We start from the raw sequence: 19,532 nt of genomic DNA on the forward strand, positions 1-19,532 counted from the left end.
CCATAAATCCTAGTGAAGCACCTCCTTCTATTGTGAATGAAGATTTCCTTCGGGAACTTAAAGAAGCTCATATTTCCTACTCACAGGAAGCAGATGATCATGTGTTTAGAGCGCCCAGTTGTCTTCATGAGATATTTTTGCTCAGAGAAGGGATGTTTGAATAGATTCCTAATGTAGTTGTATGGCCAACATGTCATGATGGTGTAGTTAAGATTGTGAATCCAGCGTGCAAGTATAACCTTTGTATCATACCAATTGGTGGAGGAACAAGTGTGTCCTATGACTTGATGTGTCCTGCAGATGAGACAAGAACAATAATTTCTTTGGACACTTCACAAATGAACCTGATTCCCTGGGTTGATGAGAACAATCTGACAGCTCACGTAGAAGCTGGGATAACAGGATAAGATTTGGAAAGACAGCTTAAAGAAAGTGGTTATTGTACAGGTCGTGAACCGGACTCCCTGGAATTCAGCACTGTGGGAGGGTGGATATCTAGTTACCTTTCTTAAACAGCTCAGTCCTATCTGTCTATGGATGGTGGTCTGGGCCCTCCTATACCAATTGTCAATCAGGAAAATGCCCCATAGATATGCCCACAGGCTAGTTTGATGGAAGCAACTCTTCAACTGTGGTTCTCTTTTCCCAGCTGTGTCATGTTGATAGACAAGATCAACTATCCCTGTTCCAGTCTATATGGATGTGGTGGTTTGAATGAAAATGGCCCCCATAGGCTCATATGGAATGATAGTATTGGGAGGTGTAGCCTTTTTGGAAAAAGTGTGTCACTGAGAGTGGACTTTAGTGTTTCAGACCCCCAAGCCAGGTCCAGTGTTACTCTAGACTCTTGCTGCCTGCCTATCTAGAGATAGAACTCTCCACTGCCTCCCCAGCACCATGTCTGCCTGAGGGCCGCCATGCTTCCTGCCTGATGAGAATGGACTGAACCTCTGAATGTAAGCAAGTGCCAATTAAATGCTTTCTTTTTGTAAGAGTTGCTATGGTCATGGTGTCTCTTCACAGCAATAATATTGCTTTCTGTTCCTGTGAAAAATACCATGATCAAAAGCATGTTTGGGAGAGTGGGCCTAGAGACATGGTTAAGTGGTTAAGAATACCTGCACATCTTGCAGAAGACACAAGTTAGGTGTTCTAACTTGAGGCTATGTAAATAATTAGAAGTGTGATGGTAACAGATGTTATGGAGGTAACATTTTAATGCTTTGATAGGAGACTTGGGTGCTGAGGAAGTAGCCTTGAAGGCCATGAAGGGCTTCTCTCAGCTTGAAGGTAGTTCTGGTGACTAAAGCCATGATCTCCGATATACTAGGCATATATTCTAGGTACTCTATAGAACTATTCCAAGGGAAAGCACTTAGAAGACATATCAATGCAGGCTGTCCTTGTTAAAGTGACTCAATTTAGAGTCTTCATTGTAGTTAAGTGGTTTGTGGCTTATATGAGGAAATTTACCCACTTGTATAAGTGTCTAGATTTGTTCAAGCTTAGACAACATTTTAGGTTCGATTACAAAGTCGCTGTGCTATTAGCTCTTTATTGAAAAGCAGAATAGTAGAATCTAGCCAAATAAATATGTGTTCCTCTTCTGCCTTTCAGTCTTCAAATGTTAAGTATCTTGCATCTCCCTCCTAATGGCCTCTTGCTTTACTTTATTTAGCATAAATTAGAGCTAACACATCCCCATTTTTAATGGCTCTTTCAAAGTCTGTTGATGTGCTATTCGGAATGAATCATCCTAAATGCCTTCCCTCATGGGCAAGACCCATCTGTCAAGAGCTACAAAATGATCTTTCCTGCTTATGGGAGACATCTATGTGGAACAGAGTGCCCTCCCTGCCAAAGAGGACGCCACTGTGGCTGCATGCTAATAGGCCAGTGTCCTGCAACCCATCTTTGAGGATGTTCAGGAAAAAAAAACCCCACAAACTCTATGGTTCAAAATTAGTAATAAAAAGAAGTTGTTCTGGTCTGTCCTACAAACAAGCTTTGTCATGAGTTTAGAATTGCTAAATTTAACATATAAAATAGAGCTTCTCTTACAAACTGCTTATTATTTATGTGAAATGCTTGATCTTGGTGCATTGTATGATACTTGAAAGGCTTTTGTTGGCTTATTCTCCTCCTTCTGAGTTTTACTTCAACATCATTTTCTCAACGATGCTTCCATGGGTCACCCTATTAAACGGGGTGACCTCTTTACCTCTCTTACTTGACTTTCTGCATATGTAACATGTATCAGCAAAATATTTATATGTTGACTACCTTCCCTTCTAGAATGGATTTTAGTCAGTTTTATTTAATATAATATGCCCTGCATATTAAGTAGGCAGAACAGATAAATAGTAAGAAGCTATTTAAAATTATTCATTTATCCATTCAACATCCACCTATCCAGCTATCTGTAAACTATTGTACCTGAATAGCACAGGCCAGAGACTCATTGACTTGAGTTTGAATTTTAGCTACACAGAGTTTCTGCTGTGGTGTTAAGTGAGTTTACTTCATTTTCCTTGCTTAGTTTTGTCCCTTGTTAAATAGACAGAAGATTGGAATACGTAGAGTGGACATGTGAAGAAGCCCAGATAGTCTTTAGGACAATATCTGGATATAATAAATGTTCAACATGTTCAAAAGCTTTTAATATAGCTATAAAGTTCTTGTTGATTATCCTTTGGATATTAGATAGTGCTTTAGGTGTTTGAAAGGACCCAATGAACAACATGGCGTCCTCATCTTCAAAGAGGTGATAATCTGGTGAGAAGACACATACAGTTGTAGACCATAGTAAATGTTAGCTACAAGTGTTAGGAAGGCACCAGACCTGAAAGAGGGTTGTAGGGAGGGGCGGTCGGAAAGGGTTCATGGAGGAATCAGTATCTAGAAATAATAGGCTGTGGTTAATCAGGAAAGGATGAGATGACATAGAGAGGGTAAAAAAGTAGATGTTCCAGGATGAAAAAATGGACTCAGAGCTCAGAGGACACAGATGGGTACATGGCTTCTGGATTGGAGGAGAGACAGAGCAGGCTTGTGTGGCTCAGGGAAGGAACTGATTGACACACCAGAACACAGAGTTCAGACCTTAGCTCAGGAAGAGGAAGGTCGTGAAGGCCAAGCTCTATGATCTGGGAGAATGCCTTTATGTGAAGTGTGGAGCCTGGGTTAAGCAGGCTGCAGGTGACACTAAGAAATGGAAATTTGAATAATCCTGCCAATAAACTACAATAGGCATGAGTCTGGGAGAGATTTGGGTGATAATTAGAAAGTATGACTGGGTATTTGAGCATTAGTTGTTTCCTTGGATTCAATGACGATTTCTCTGCTTTCTGTGGATATTTGTTTCTTATAAAGAAATGACCTAATTTTGTTATCATGTTTCACTGACCTCATAGAATGAGCTGAGAAATCACCTATTTCCTGAACTTACTAGAAGAGTTTGTACAAAATTGTCATTGCTTCTGCTATAGATATATGGTAGTTTGCCAGTGAAGTCAACTGGGCCCGGAATGCTTTAAGCTACAAATTTAATTTTTAAAATAAGATAAATATTATTAGGACCATCTTTCTTTTTTTTCCCCCAGGGAAAACTAGTCTTTTGTGTCTTTCAAATAAATTTTCTATTTACACTAAGTTGTCCAGTACACATGTATACTGGTGAGCACTGTTTTCTCCGTAATAGGTTGCTCTGTGGGCGGTGCCGCCTTCTCCTCCTGGACATTTGCCATTCACCTTTCCCTTGGCTTGGTCTCTTGGCTGAAGGATTAGCAACTCACTGACCACAGCAAGCTTCGGGGGTCATTGATTTTGTCCCCTACACTTTTCCCATCTTCTAATTAATTCATTTCTAATGGTATCTTTTCCCTTTGATCTGCCTACATTGGATTTAATTTTCTCTTCTTTTTCTATATCTTAAAGTGGGAAATAAAACAACTGATTGAAGACCTTTCCTTTTTGACAGTAGGGGCATTTGCTTGTTAAACATTTCCCTGGAGATCCTGGTTCAGTTACTCCCTACACATCTTGCCTTTTCATTTTCCCTGGAATAAATCTGCTTTCTAAATTCTCTTTTGAGTTGTTTGATGACTGGGGGGTTATTTAGAAATATTTTTTCTAATTTATAAATATTTGGATGTTCTTTTTATCTCTCTGATAGTGATCTCTAATACAGACTCCAAAGAACAAACTTTATTTAAAGCATTTTGAGTTTATGAATACTTCTCTCATAGCCACAATGATCTTTTGCTACATGTTCTGTTTGCACTTAAAAAGAATGACTAGTCAGGTGTCGTCGAATGGGTCTTAAGATGTTATGCTAAGTTGGTTGACAGTGTTTTTCTAGTCTTTAATATACTTTCTAATTCTATGTGTAATTTTCCTATTTGGAGACATCTTCACCTCTCTCTCATTGTTGAATTCTGTTTCTACCTGCAGTTTGCCAGCTTTTGGGTTTTGTACATTTTGGTACTAGTGAGTGTGTGTGTGTGTGTGTGTGTCTGTGTGTGTGTATTTGCATGTGTATGTGTGATTACTTCATCTTCATGAGGAACTAGCCCTTTTAATCATGATTAAAGGTTTCTCTTGAATTGAAAACTTTATTCTAAAATCTATAATTTTATAGTATTGTAGCCACTCCAAACACCCTGTGGTAGGATTATCAGAAATGTTATTAGTATTTACTCTTATTTTGGGCACTCTGCCCTTGTAACAATCATTTTTTTAGATTCTTTTCACCCCAACTAGAGGAGCCTCTTGAGTTAAATCTGTACTCTGTTACCATCTGGCAGCTTATCAACACAGTCCACTGTGGCAACTAAGGGTCTCTTCTCTTTCTTCCTGCACTCCTCAGAGAAAACCCTTCACTGTCTTAAGAAACAGCACTTCATAAGTTTTGTTTTCTGGGAGAAATATTTTAGATTTTTAAATTACTTAAATCTATCTCCTAATACTCCATATTGACTGAAGAGGATATATCCTCCTATGCTCTTTTGTGCCTGAGAAATAAAATCATTTTGCTCATAAAAATAACCCTTTAGTCTGTACCTGTAAACAGTAAGCGTACTAGTTCATTTACTGTTGCTATAACAAAATGCTCGAGGCTGGTTCTTTTTAAAGAAAATACTTAGCTCAGTTTTAGAGGCTAAACATCCAAGCTTATGTAATGTAGTGAGGATCCTAAGGCACCACAATGGTAGCAGTGACTGTGGAAGTTGAAGGGCACATGATGATATAGGCACCTGGAGACTGAAGAAGGAACAAACTTGGTTTCTTAACAGTCCATTTTTTTTTTCCAGGATTGAACTCACTCCTTGAGATCTACATTAATTTCTTCCAAAGGCTCTATCCAAATGACCTAAATACCCTTCTCTGAGTCCCATCTCTTTAAGATTCAACTACCTCCCAACATCGTCACAATGAAGACCAAGGTTCCCACACATAAACCTTTGAGAGGGATGCTTAAACTATATTCAAACTGTAGCAATGGAGTCTTTTTTTATTTATAACATGTTTGTTTATTTATTTTGACGGTACTGGGGATTGAACACAGGGTCTCAACAGACACTAGGTAAGTAATCTACCACCGAGCTACCTCCTCAAAACTTGCAAAAGAATACTTCAAAAGAAAATCTCAGCACCATTATCTTGTCTTTAATGTTTTGTTATAATTCAAGATTATGGATGGATGAATTATCTTGTAAATTCATGTTCTTTTAATTATTTGTTTCCATCTTCCTCTCCACCTCTGTTTGGTTTTGGTGTTTCTTCCTCTCTCCTCCCGTCTCCTCTCCCTTCCCTTCCCCTCTCCTCTTCTCTTCCCTTCCCCCTTCTTTTCTTCTTCCTTCTCTCTATCTCTCCCTTCCTCTCTGTTTCTGTCTTTCTCCTTTGTTTTATAGGATTCCTCATAGTCTTGGCTTTGAGGACTAAACAACTATAGTTCTGTCCTTTGTATTTCTTACAAGTTTTTAATGGTCTGGAAGCTTGACCAGGTAGGTCCAGGATACATACTACTTCTTAAATGTTTTATGAGTTCTTCATATGTGGGCTTGTTGTGATTTAATTCTCAAGAAATCCACTTGAAGGGACCATTGTAAGTCCCACTACCAGGGACTGCTCCAAACTCTCATAACATTCATTTACAGAAAGTTAGATGCAGCAAAATAGTCAATACAGGGAGAGAGATAACCTTACACATTGAAAAACATTCTGAACTGAAATTCTGAGGGAGTGCCCTAGAAAGGACGTTACAAGGAACACTGCAGATGGTTGAACTGAGGCTCGTCTGTGAATTTAATTTCAGGTTTTATTATCCTAATTTACACATTCATAAAATGAAATAGGTCATTATGAAGTACTTAATTTTCATTGTAAGTCATAAAAATGCATACACACACACTAGGGCTTGGAGTTATATCTAGGATTTGTATTCCAGTCTCAAGGGACCTGGCATCCATAGACAGAGTAGTAACAAGGTTTTCCCTCCTTCCCTCCTTCACTCATTCATTCATTCATTGCTTCATATAGTAGTCACATCTTTAAACATATTCAGGGACAAATGAAGGTGAAAGTCACTGGGCTCACATGATCCCTGAGCCTTTGAAATTTACAGGGAAAGAGGGATGGAAAAGTCAAATACAGACACACCACCAAGGGCTATAGAAAAGCTATGAAAGGAACAGTAGGTGCAGGGGGGAGGGGACTTAATCACATGCCAAGAAGGTCAGCTTCTCTCTGCCTTTTGAGTTTAAGAAGCACATATAACTTTTTATTTTACTCATAAAAAGGATATATCAAAATAAAAATACATTTTAGTAAATGCTATCCCAGGCATTTTCTTCTTCTAATAAGAGATAGCCTTTATTCCTAACACTAAATCTGTGGGTGTGTTCCCTTCAGACCAGCCAATCTTCAACCCAGAGAGGACTATGCAATCTCCAACTTAGTTCAGTCTGACTCTGCCCACCTAGAGTTAGTAGCATTGTGTCTCCAGCATCAATGGTTCAGTCTTACAGTAGTTACTTGCCCCATTTGAAAGCTCTGCTTCTGACTGTCGGGCTGTAAAGTCAAGGGTTCCCACAAACCTCTTCAGGTAACGTCCTAAAATGACTCAGAACTTAGTACAGCCTGACTATTACAAAAGGTAGGATAAGACATAGCCGAATGGTAGAAGAAATGCATAAACAAGGTGTGGGAGTGAATCGAGCTCTCTGTCAGTGAACTCTACTCTGAGTGCTTTGACGGCCATCATTTGGGAAGCTTCCTCAATGCATCATTTAACAGCTTTTATAAAATCTCCACCGCCTAGGTGTGATTGACTAAGTCACTGACTATTGATGATTGATCTATCCCAGCCCATGTTTGCCCAGAGTTTGGAGGGCAATGAGGACATGCTCTGAAAATACAAAGTTTGTAATCATACATTTGCTTTTTCTAGCAACCTGACCATCCATGGGTCCACCAGGAAGTCATTATCAGCATAAGCATAGACAAAAGCAAAAGGGGAATCTTGCAAACAACATGATTTGGATGTCATCTTTGTGGATTGGAAGGTTTCAGGACTTCAAAGCCTTGAGTCTGGAACCAGACAAGTAAAGTGTATGTGTGAGTGTGTGTGTGTGTGTGTGTGTGTCTGTGTGCATGTGTTTATAATCTGTCTGTCAGCTCCCCATCTGAGAAGAGAACAATTTTAACATTGACTGATCCTCAATATCAATAAGGCACCCAAGTCATAAGCATCACAACAGATAACAAAACCCTGCTCACAGAAACTGGGAGGGGCTAACAGGATCTAGAGGTCAGTTTGAAGCCATTTCTTTCCTATATTTGTCTTAAAGAAGGCAGCACGGGGGGCAGTACATTTGGTTGAATATACTTGGGGTGGATTTAAATCCTACCTCTGCCACTTACTAGCTATGTTTTACTTAATATCCCACTGCCTCAGCTTCCTCTCCTGTAAGATGAAGCCAAGAATAAACTCCCCATCTTTGTTTCCTTTCCTACTTTTGTAATAAAATATCATGCCAAAAGTAACTTAAAGGAGAAGGGTTTTATTCTGGTTCCCAGTTCAAGTTACAGTCTGAGAAGTCATGGTGTCAGCAGCTGGCCAAAGAGCACTTGAGTGTGTGCTTGCTGGAGCACTGATATCTCTCTGAGGTTTTAAGCCATCCAGAATCTCCACCCAGGGAACACATCCACTCACAATTAAGGTGGGTCTTCCCAGATTAATTTATGTAGTCAGGACAATCCCTTATAGACATTACCAGAGGTCAATCTTACTCTCGATAATTCCTTACGGGTGTGTTGGGAGATTTGCCTCCTGGTGATTCCAGATTCTCTGAAGCTGGCAATTAACACTGGCTATTATACTACCCCAAATAGTTTTCTAAGCACTAAACAAATAAAAGCTTTAAAGGCAGTGCATAGCAATTGCTTTCAGATACAGGCACGTATCTCCCAGTGTACAGCATCGACTCTGGTTGAGAGGTGCTTATCTAAAGAGCAGAACATTGACATCACGAGAACACACACTTGGCATATGTGGTAGAATTGGCCCTCAGAGCTCCAATCACAGCTTGCAATAACTTTGTATTAGACTGAAATCCCAAATACACCACTGTACATCAGTGGGTTACTGGTGGGGAACCATGGCTCCTCCGAAGATTAAAATGGAAATGAAACACATATTTACCACACAGAGACCCGAAGTATGGAAACCCAACAAATACAAATAAATACTGAGGATGGGTAAGACGACATACTCCTTAAGTGTCATAGCAAGTTCCCTGCCTGCTTGGAAAATGGCCTTGAGTAATTTGTTCTTATCATTATTAAAATTATTACTGGGTTTTCCATAGTACGATAGTCAAGAATGAAGGCTCATGTTGCTTTCTAAATGTATTGAAACTTAATCCTCAATTTAGTAATATTGGAGGAAAGAAGGGAGATCTCAGTGTCCTTAGAGGGACAAAGCTGAGAACCTGTTCTCAATTAGGTAAGAATCCAGGGGAAGATGTTTATCTGAAGACCAGGAGGTGGACTTCCCGGAACTCTGTATTATTGGTACCTTGACTTAGACTGCCTCAGAATTTCAGGAGAAATGCATGTTTATTTTATAAGCCACCCAATCTATGGTGTGTTCATAACAGCAGCTGGAACCAAGAGAGTGAGCATACTATCTTGTGATGGGCCACACTCAGAAGCATGGGCATGGAAAGTGCTGAGCTTGATTGTCTGTAAAGACTATTTCATTGTAGGAAGCACTTATATTCAAAGCAGACAGAGGGTGTGGATTCTTAGGGAAACCATCAACGGCAGAGTGAACTTTGTTTATAATATGGGTCAGAACGAGGATCTCACAGACACATCTATGAACTAGAGAGAAGGTTTAAAGTGAACCAGGGAGGCTCTGAGGTCATAAAAGACTGACTTTGGATGAGGCTTCATGACCTTTTCTGTTTGGGGAAAATATTTAAGATCTCCACGCCTCAGCTTCCATTGCTGATGACTGTATGAAAAGTGACAGCTCCATACGCTTTTTGAAGATAAATGGAAAAAAAAAGATGAATTCAAGCACAGCACATCCTTGATGAATGTCTTCAAAGGTAACAACATAAAAGGTGTCACTCGCCCTGCCCCCCATTTATACCACAGTTTCATGAGTGGTTGACTGATGGCTTCCCTATAATTCTCTGTAAGTCAGTGTATTAGTACTTGACTAAGAATTAGAACCAATTGTAAGTATAAAATCTGCAGCAAAAGGGGTGTGTGTGTGTGTGTGTGTGAACGTATGTGCGTATGTGTCTATGCATATGTGTGTACATGTGTACATGTATTTGTGTTCGTGTGTACATGTGTACATGTATTTGTGTGCAAATGTGCGTGTATGTACGTGTGATGTTTGTCCAAATGTGCTGTAAAACAATCTAATACATTCGTTATCACGAGCAAACTTTTATAGCCATGGAGTTTGACAAGTCCCAGCCTCTGCAATTGGCCATCTGGAGACCCAGGTACACTGATGGCATCAATTTGACTTTAAAGAACTGAGAGTCAGGAGACCAAATGGTATAGTTTTAGTCCAAAGGCAAAGTAGCTCATTTTCCAAATGAGGGAGGTCTGGTAAGAGTAGATCTCTGTTTCTTTGTAGGTTGATCACTTATTTCGTCTCAATCAAGTCTTCAACTGATAAATGAGGCTCACATACATTAGGTCCTGGCTTCCAACTCAAATATCAAATGTTAATTTCACTCAGAAACATTGTATGTTTACTTCCATGCTAAAAATAATGTTTAGTCAGTCATCAGGGCCCATACAATTGACACACATAGTTGATACATCAAATTTGCCATCGCACTTGGACACAGTCTTCTGTCATCATGACCTGTCATGGGCTTGACATCATGCCCTGGCTATATTTATATCTCTAGATCTATTGGATTGCCTCTCCAATAGGCGAGGGCTACAATTTATGGAACCCATGCTAGGTGACTTCTACTGGTTGCTCCTTGGCCCTCAAAGAGCCATCAGTGTCACGTGAGCTCCCTGTGGTCCTTAATAAGGAGGTTGTTATATAAATCATGACATCACATTTTAAATTTTATGATTAACCTTGAAATTTTTATTCCGGATGTCCTGGGAGTCATGACTCCATAATTGGTGAGGTGCTGGTGGCAAATCACTTCCTCTCAAATCCAATCTTGTGGAAGAGACAAATGGACTGACCTCTGGAGGAGACAGGCGTGAGGTCTGCTCTATGAGCACAATTAGCCTTTCAGCTGGCATTTTCATCTCAGCATAAACTGTTCTAACCTCTTCTAAAACCTTAAAGGATAAGGATGAGAACGAGAAGCCCCTGTACCCTTGAAATCCTTCCACGAAGTAGACCCCTTGCTGGAGATTGCCCCCAGGCCATCGAACTCCAAGCACAAGGCAGATAGATATACTGCCAAACTGACCTATAATAAATGCAGATCTTCTAAAGCTCTGCTGAAGGACTGAGAACCAGGACCTTGAAAGGCCTTAGAGAAAGAAGATCTACCAATATTTTTCTAGAAGAAAACAGGATAGGAGCCTGTGTCATTTAGTTGTATGCCAACTTGACACAAGCTGGAGTTATTTGGGACTCTCAATCAAGAACATGCCTCCGTAAGATTGGTTTATAAGAAAGCATATCAGGCCTCATCTTAATTAATGGTTGATATAGGAGAGGATGTCCCACCATGGGCGGTTCTAATCCTAGGCAGGTGTTTCTGAGTTGTATAGAAAAGTAGGTTGAGCAGCCAAGAGGAGGAAGCCAGTAAGCAGCATTCCTCCACGGCCCCTGCATCAGCTCCTGCCTCCTGGTTCCTGCCCTGACTTTCCTCTGTGGTGGACTGCCACGTAGAAGTGTAAACAGAAATACCTCCTTTCCTACCCAGGTTGCCTTTTGTCATAATGCTTTGGTCACAACACAAGAAACCCAAGAAAAACTTGATATTAGGCTGTGGAATGTTACTGTGACAGACCTGACCACAGGTTTAGAGGGAAGATTGTGAGGACACTTGAACTTTGGGCTGAAAAAGCCATGGAATGCTCAAAGTTCTGTGGGCTGCTCTCCTGGAGCTTTGAAGATAAGGTGTGTGAGCAAGACAGACAGACAATGGAAGCCTGGCTTGTGATGTTTCAGAATGAAGCAGAGAGTTTACAGGGACCATTTCTTACTGCTTCCCATGAGCCCGTTTACTGCTTCCAAGAAAGTATTTCCATCTTGCCAAACAGTTCCAAGGCTAAGTGCTTTATAAGTTTTCTTTAAGCTTTTTATGAAAGAGAGTTTTACTTTCTGGAATTTCCAAACGATTTTGTCATAAATGTCCATTATGCTAACCACACTCTACAATAGCTCTTATGAACAGAACCTGTCTACACGTCTAAATTCTAAAAACTTGGGAGGAAGAAGGCCAACCCCCCTCAGTGCACCTCCCATTTCCTCAAATCTCTGATGTGGTGTTTTCTACAAAATAATGTTTGGAGAGTTTTACTAGTTTGTTGAAAAATGAATCAGGGCTGGCTAGGTGTCTCAGTGCACAGTCTTCTGGTAAGCTTCAATTATAGCTTTAACTTGGAAAACCTAGAATTATTTGGGAAGAGATTATCATGTAGGAATTGCCTATATTAGATGGCCTGTGGGAGATTGTTAGTTGATTTAGCAGGGTGCAGCCCACTGTGGGCAGCACTATTCCCTAGGCAAGTGATTAAGAACTGTCTAAAAAAAAACAACAAAACCAAAACCCAAAACAAAAACAAACAAAAAACCTCATTAAGCCTAGCCCTGCCTGCCTGCCAGCAAGTCATATTCTCTTTGCTGCCATGCTTCTTTGGTTGTGAAGTGAGTTCCTTGCTCAGAGGTTTTGAATAGCATACAGATCTGCCTTCAAGTTCTTATCTTTACTTCTCTCACTGATGAACTATGACCTAGAATTGTAAGCCACTTGAACCAGAAAGAGCAGGTAGAAAATGGCTACATACTAAATAGCTTTCTGAGAGGGTATCTGCTTCAGAGAATCCTTTGTATTGCCATTTCTTCCCCAATCTGGCTTTTAGTCAAATTATTTGTCATAGCAATAGAAATAAAACAGCAATGGGTAAAGTACTTCCTGTACAAGCCCGAGGGCCCAAGTTTGGATCCCTAGCAATCACATAAAAACTAGGTATGGTGGCCCAAATCTGTAACACTGGCACTGGGGGTGTCAGCAGAGACAAACAGTTGCTAGGGGCTTTTTCAGGCCAGTTCAACTGAAATTGCAAATTATAGTTCTGTTGAAAGACCCTATCTCAAAATAAGCCATGGAGGATGATACCCAGCCTGACATCTGGCCCTCACATGTACACAAATGGACGCACGGACTCTACATGTATCTATATGCATACACACCCCACACAAATAACGTAAAGAAATAACTAGATAATTTAAAATGTACGGATACATGAATGCAGAAATAATTACTGAAGGAAAAATGAGCAAATGCCTTTGGACATCATATAAAAGAGTTGATTGATAAAAATCTCAGAAAGGGTAGATCGTTGTCTGTGTGTACCCATCAGTGCCTGGCTCCAGTGGACACTTTCAAGGTGATGCTCACACAGATGGTAACCGAATGGATCACAAGACAAAACTGAAAGTCGTGAACGGGACTGGCGTGAATGAATGAGGAAGCGGCATTGGTATGGATGGGAAGAAAATAAGAGAGGGGGGAAGTAATTAGAATATATTGTACGTTCATAAAATTGTCCAACTACAGGATCGGGCAAGTTCACTGAGGGTGCTACCACCAAGACCTATGACCTGGGATGCAGGCGGTAGAAAGAGAAACAAGTCCCTGGAAGTTGTCTGCTGTCTACGTGGGCTACTGTGGCATGCATCTTCCTCCCCATGCATACAAAATAAATATGCAAAACGAATGTAGCTTCTGCATTCACAGAGACATTAGCAGGATGGGATGAGAAGACGAGCAGGGAAAGTGAGTTTGGAATCCTTGATGTCTTTTCTCTGCCTTTTGGAGTTCCATACTGACCATATGGGGGCCAGGTGTCTGTCAATCCTAGGGTGACTTCCAGTGGGTTGTGGTGACATTCTGTTTTATTGGGAAGCACAGTAAGCAGGTCAGGCTGAACTCTTGTGAAATCGCCAATTCTATATCTGTCCTTTCTCTTCTTGGGTTTAGCTTGTCCTCATTCCTGTGGGCTCTTTTCTTTCCTCAAGCTTTTTCTGGCAATATAGGGCTCCAAACAAGAACTATAAATGCTATCCACCCCCCATTAAGTTGAAGAAAAGAAAAAACCATGTCATATTCAAAATGAACACACTTGAGAGCTGTCTAGGTAATGCCTATAGGAACTGTGTAATCTCATGTTTAGGTAAGAGGTGCAATCGGTTAAAAACTGCGATAAATTAACTTCTGCAAGTTTTAATGTAGACAAGAAAAATATCCAGACAAACACCTATATTGCTTGTGTCTTCTAGGAACTCAAAATTAATATGGCTTCTCCCTGTGGTGTAGCTTGGTTCCCTTGGAAGTCTTGGGGCTTATAACGTGAGCTGAAGTCAAAATTATGTGTGTGTGTGTGTGTGTGTGTGTGTGTGTGTATCCATCCCAGTGCACAGCAGGCAAACAATTTCCAGAAGAGAAATCACACTGCATTTGGCTTGGCCATCAGTGGTCCCGTATATTAGCAACATCGTTCACACATAACTCTGTTTCAGTGGCTTATATTAAGAAAAAGTGTTGCTTGTAGTATGATGCACAGGGCTGTCAAATTCACACAGGCATGCCCTTTGGTCTGAAAATGATTGTTTTTATTACATCAGTTCAGCAGTGTAAAGTTCATAAATTTGTATTAGGAATATGAGGCCGGCATTACATCACGAGCGGAAAGTGGAACCCTGCTGCTGGGGAAATGTAAGCCCAATCTCAAAAATCGATGTCAGGAGGTAGCAAGAATGTTCAAGAAAACAACATAGGATATTCCTCCTGTTTTGAAAAGGTAAGCTCACCACAGGGGTCTTTTTCAATATTTATGTAGAGGTGAATACCTATTCTTCCCAGGTCACATAGAGCCGTAATTGTCCAAGAGTGTCCAAGTGTGACACTCGTAGAAATAAAAAAGTCATTTTAGGGCTAGCAGGTGAACTCTGAGGCGTTTCTGAGCAGGAGAGGTTTCTTTCAACAAGAGAACTGATTAGCGCTCCCCAAAACAGAATAATGGGTACCCTCATCATCCCTTAGAAGAAGCTTGAAAAAGAACCAATAATGACCAAGCCAAAAGCAACCATTTTGCTGTAAGAGAAAACCAATTTTCTCAACAGTCATCCCAGAAGTCACCGGGAACAGGTGTTGTTGTGGATGTACTCTGAGGGCTGAGGGAGTCAGTTGAAATAAATCCAGAGCAGAGCAGAACAGATGAGGGGGGACAGTTGCTGAGCAATTAGTATCACCATTTTGAGGTCTCGTGGAATGTTGCTATTTCCTTTATAGGTTCCAGGAAGAAGATGTTGACACAGGTTTCCCTGCTCTGCCTCTAACAGCAGTGTGGAGTCCTTTCTCCCTGGGTCCTCTTCTTTTTCTTCACTGTTGAGTGGAGGCAGGGCAAAAGGAGGAGAGTCTTTTCCAACATACTGGAGCAGTTCCTCGTAAAGGCTAGATTTTGAAATGTAAGGTGGAAAGGGGAGGAAGCTACAACACAACTGTAGTGTTCTTGAAAAAAGCAACAAGATGTACTTCAGCAAATCAGGATTCTTTCCCCCAAAGACCTGTGGCATGTCAGGCATTCTCGGTCACTTCAGAGTGGAAGGACCGTGGTGGAGCCTGGCAGGACAAGCCTGCTTGTCTTACCCAACCATGGCCTGTACACTCCTCCTCTGTTGCTCTGTTTATTTGTGTATGTCCCGATGCATGTGCACATGCATACATGCCCATGGATGGGTCATAGGGCATGTGAGGACACATTCCTGGAGTTGATTTTCTATGTTCACCATGCGGATTCTAGGATTGAAGTCAGGCCATCAGGAAAATGCCTTAACCAGCTGGGTCATCTTGATAGCTCCTCCGTGGCTATCTCCTAAAGGTGTTTTCTCATGGCCATGTCTGGTGTGTTTTCTATTTTGCATACCATGGCTCAAATCCATCCTGAGCATATCTGTTGAGTCTTCCCGAGGAATAGCCCTCATTCTTGCTTCCTTCCTATCACCATGGGACAGATGAAGGGATGGGGCACATGGACTCAAAGGCTTTGTCAATTTGAGGTCTTGTCTATATTAAATGGGGATCCAGCCCACTTCTTGCTGCTTAGAGTCTGCCTTCAAGTTACTGGCATGTCTCATATGAGTCAGGTTTGGGTCCTGGAGAGAAAAACTGAAGCTAAGTTGTCTTCTAATACATGTGCCAAGTACACATGCTACGTTCATCTTGGCTAGAAGAAGTAGGGGCTGCTTTGATTAGATTATCCCAAAAGGAGCCTGAGAATTGAGAATCCCTTCTGAGCTTGAGAGACGGTGTACACACGGATAGCAACATGTCCCAGAGTTCGAAGCAAAGGTTCACACTGCCAGGCTCCTTTTATTGCAGGTTGAAAGTGATTTAAGATATTTAACTGAACCAGAACACCTAGAGTAGGTGCTGCTTTATTACAGCAGCAATGAAATCTATCCCATTGGGAAGCTAGGCACATAAAGGCAAGAATCTGAGATATTTTCATTAGCCCATTTTATTTTCACCCCCACACAAAATTCCCATACATAAACAAAATAGCACAAATGCAGCAGGAAATGCAATAGAAAGAGCAAAAGACCTTATTGTACATAAGCAGGCCTCTCTGGTTTGATGACTGAACAGAATTTTACAAGGCAGTGTTGAAAGGCCAGACACTCTTCCAATAGCCAGTATCCTATTTTTGAAAACCACAGGAACTCTACTCACTTACAGGTTGGAAAAATGCTCTGTCTGGTTGAACCTACTTCCATTGGTACCCCTTGTCATCAGTGCAACTGGCTTGCTCCTGACATTTTACCAGCCTAAATATTAAAGTACTTTAAGGTGTTCATGGCCAAACTGAGCAGAAGCATTCAGATCCAGCTTTGCCATGGTTCTGTGCAGAGGAAGGATAGGAGGAAGTTGCATGAGCAACAGGGAGAAGAAGCATTCTTTGACCCAAGGAAGGGTTTGTATATGACAGCTCCATTCTGTCTAATGGTTATCCAGGAACATAGACCACCCATGAATGTCCCCAATGACCCTTGCGGTGGCATAAAAAACAACACTGTATATCAGTTTCTTCTACTGCTTGACCTTTACTGAAACCTGTTCTTCTACTTAATCATGAAGACTCCTCTCTCACTAAGAGAAAAATTGATCTCCTAAATGAAAAGAAAAAAAAAACCCACAGAAGCAAATTCAACTTCAGAGGAGTACATTCAAGAGAGAGGGTGAGTAACTGACTAGGGAAAACTACAGCCCAGAACCATTTGTTATTGCGACTTTCTGTGTTGAAGGCACTGTGGGTCCTCTAGACATTAAAGGATGATGAGCAATTTCAGTGTGGGTGTTTCTCCACAATGGTGCCAAAATCATCAGTGCTTCCCCAAGAGAGACTTTAACTAATCTGTTTAAGTGGGATGAGGAATTTTCATCTTGTTGGGAATAACCAGGGGCAGATGAAAAGGAATGTCGGTGATGAGTGTGGGGAGAGGGATGAGGGACACTTGAGTGATGTAATCTTTTGGATTCTCTGACTTCTTTCTTATGTCATACACAATCACTCAAGCATGGTATTTATTAAAGCCTCTGGTCTGATAAAGTCCTTCACCCAGAAATCTTTCCTAATCCTAAATTGCTCTTTGCCACAGGGTGAAGCCACCTAAGATCATAACCACTCACTGAGGGTCTCTGGGCCAGGCGCTATTCTGAAATGTCATGTGCTGTCCACTCACCTTCTCACCAAGCCTCGTAGCTTGTTACGCCGCCTGGGTGTGGGTGCACACGAGCCTTAGGGGTCTTCAGCCTGCTGCGGTTCTTAGTTTGTCTATTCTGTTCTTTGTCAAAATGTTCTCTACAGCACTTTTGCTGCACCGAGGGCCAGGTAAGCAAACACGATGAAAGGAATGAGAAAGGTGAAAGCTATTACCTGGCGGCCTGTGGAAATAGCTGAAAGAGGCTTCCTGGAAAGAGGCATTGTGACAGCACGAGTGGAAGTTGTTTGGTGACCATGGAAGCCATATTTCCTCAAAAGGTGGAGAGCCCTGAGGTGCTGGGGTAGGAGTCCCTGGGTAAGACTATTCTGTCTGGATTCCTCATCTAAAATCACTGGGACTAGATGTTCATCATCTGCTTCCTCTATCAGCCAACACACTCAAATGGAGACATTGCCCTTTCTTTCTGTTGTGCTGGTTCTTAAGGCGGGATAAAACACCTTACTTTGATTTTTAAGACTCAAGAGCACTCAGTAACAGCAAGAGGGGACCAATATAGAGCAGACCTCACCTGGTCACTTGGCTCTCCTTCTTACTGTGTGTTCTGCTTGTTGGCACCAATTCACTGACACAGGTTTGCGTCTAGGATGGTAAGTCCATGAAGAAGACATGGGGATTGTGATAGAAGGAACAAGAAAGTTCCCCATCTAAAGACCTTCCAGCATCATTTAAATCAGAGGCTATGACGACACGTAATGAACAACAAAATGATAATGTGCAAATTTGTACCCAGATTTATCGGTCAAGGCTTGAGGATGAATGCCAGAGGATTGCCTGGGGCCCCTGGAGTCCTGGAGCTAGCAATGGCAGCCTTGATGAAGGAGAAGGGAAAACTTTCCCTCAGGGTGGCTAGGAGGGATTGCTGCTGAGTGGATAAACTACATGAATGGGAGTCGAGGTTCATATGAAAACTCACGTGATGTAGAATCCCAGGAATGAAGACCGTGGGCTGAATTGTCAAAACACCCTTTGCTGATGACTTCTACCGTCAAGGCACTGAACCTCTCTGAGACGTTCATCTGGAAAACATGGACCATCAACATGCCTTCCTCAGGAGCTGAGAAGGCACATGGACAGTACATGCTACTATAGAATGGTGACATTTTAGCAGAGGCCACAGTGCTTCTCAGTGACTATTTTCTGACGGTCTAGGAGTTGGTTAGCCTGGCCTGATTACTTTTCCTGTGGAAAGAAGGCAACACACAAAGCTTGTGGTTTCTGTGATGAGATCCTAGTCTAGAGATCTGGGGGCATAGAAGGGAGCCAGGGTGTCTGCAGGAGGCTAGGGAGCTGCTCCACGGCTCACCTCAACAAAATAAGGAGGAGCGTTTCCTAAACAAAAGTTCAACAGCAGACCCAGCAGCATCCAGATGCTCACAGAAACTACATTGCTTGTAATGTTTTGGAAGTCAGTTAACACTGTATAAGAGCCCATTTGGAGGAGTTGTTTACATCTAAAAGGAAAGACTATTGTTATAATTTGGAATGGGAGCACCCTGAAAGACTCATGTGTTAGATTCACAGTTCCCGATGTAACTGTGGTCACAGGTAGATCTATAGGGTTGTACCATGGTTGCATTGTAAGCTGGTTGTTCCATTGATAGGCTCTTAGTTTGATTGGAAGATGTTGAAACTTAAGCGATGGGGTTAAGGGGTGTAGTTGAAAAGAGTGGGTCCTGAGACAGTCTCTTTGAGGATAGTGTCTTATCTCTGGGCACTTGACCTTCATCCCCACTTCCTGATCCCCTTGGGACAAGCAGCTCTGCTCCAGTGCCCACTCCATACTGAAATCTTCGCCTCACAAAGCAAGGAGATCAAGTGACTGTGAACTGAAATATCTGAAACCATGAACAGGCAAAAGCCCTTCCCCCCTCCCTTTAACTTGTTTCTCCTCTGGTATTTTGTCACAGTGTCAGAAAGCTAACACAACTGTTCATTTAGGTTTTTAATTTTAGCCAAAAATGTAAATGTTAAATTTATGATTTTTAAAAAAAGTTTTAACATGTGAATGTCCTAG

This window comes from Grammomys surdaster, unplaced genomic scaffold, assembly GCF_004785775.1.
Source record: "Grammomys surdaster isolate TR1022 unplaced genomic scaffold, NIH_TR_1.0 125861, whole genome shotgun sequence".
Classification (NCBI taxonomy): Eukaryota; Metazoa; Chordata; class Mammalia; order Rodentia; family Muridae; genus Grammomys; species Grammomys surdaster.